Source organism: Dendronephthya gigantea, unplaced genomic scaffold (genome assembly GCF_004324835.1).
Source record: "Dendronephthya gigantea isolate DGI-Jeju-01 unplaced genomic scaffold, DenGig_1.0 000685F, whole genome shotgun sequence".
Taxonomy (NCBI): domain Eukaryota; kingdom Metazoa; phylum Cnidaria; class Anthozoa; order Malacalcyonacea; family Nephtheidae; genus Dendronephthya; species Dendronephthya gigantea.
Genome location: NW_021163695.1, coordinates 8984 through 10000, shown reverse-complemented (window position 1 = coordinate 10000; position 1017 = coordinate 8984).

Below are 1017 nucleotides of genomic sequence, written 5' to 3'. Positions count from 1 at the left end.
CAAATTGTGGTTGAATATCCTAAACGAATTGGGTAGGCTGTTATTTGGCGATTATCACGTGAGAATGTCACAGGATAAATTGGCACAAGCTTGTTACTAATGCTCAATTTTAGAATGAGTGTCGTATTTTGAATGGTTTGAATAGTCCCGCATTGGCCATTGACAATGTTGTTAAATTTGTCTCTATTTTGTGTTATGGTTACCCTCTGTTCTCTGAAAATTTTCTGTGGCTCGCAATCGTCATCTAATTGAATAATTGCAAGATGTTCCATATTTTTAAATATCACATCAGAGACGAGTTCATTAATCATGTTCGATGCCTTTTTAGTGAATGTTAATATTATGTTTTCTGGATGCAGATTATATACATGTAATATGTCCTCCTTAGTAATTGCATTATTACTTGAGATTATCCTGCCTTGTTGGATATCTTGCAGTAATGACTCAGTTGGACACCAATTGCGAATGTGGTCTAAGAATTTCAAATACTGTTTATCTTCGATACGATGTTGTATTGTCAGATTAAAGTGATAAGCAGATGTTAGAAATCTAACATTTTTGAAAGGATTTTGGACAGCAATAGTGCGGTTGCCATGTTTGGAGAAAGGCTGCTGCTGCTTGTCATCGCCACAGAGGACTAATACTGGTCTGAATATTAATCTCTCTATTGTATTCATTACATGTTGAAAAATTTCATCAGAAATCATAGACAACTCATCGATTATAATCAGATGAAATCGTGATAATGACCAGTTCGTGCTAGGGTTATCATCAGTGTTGACAGGAATTTGGAATGAAGCATGAACGGTATTGCAATCAACCGTATCACTTACACTTGCTCTGTAGACATTTGACAAAAACCCTGTGGGACAGGCGATAAGAATTGCAAAATGCCTCTCAATTAAATAATTAACTGTGGATAATATTGTGTGAGATTTTCCTGAGCCAGGTTTTCCAGTTATTAATATAGGTTTTTGCCACTGAATATTGCTATTACTGCCATAGTCTTCTATTACA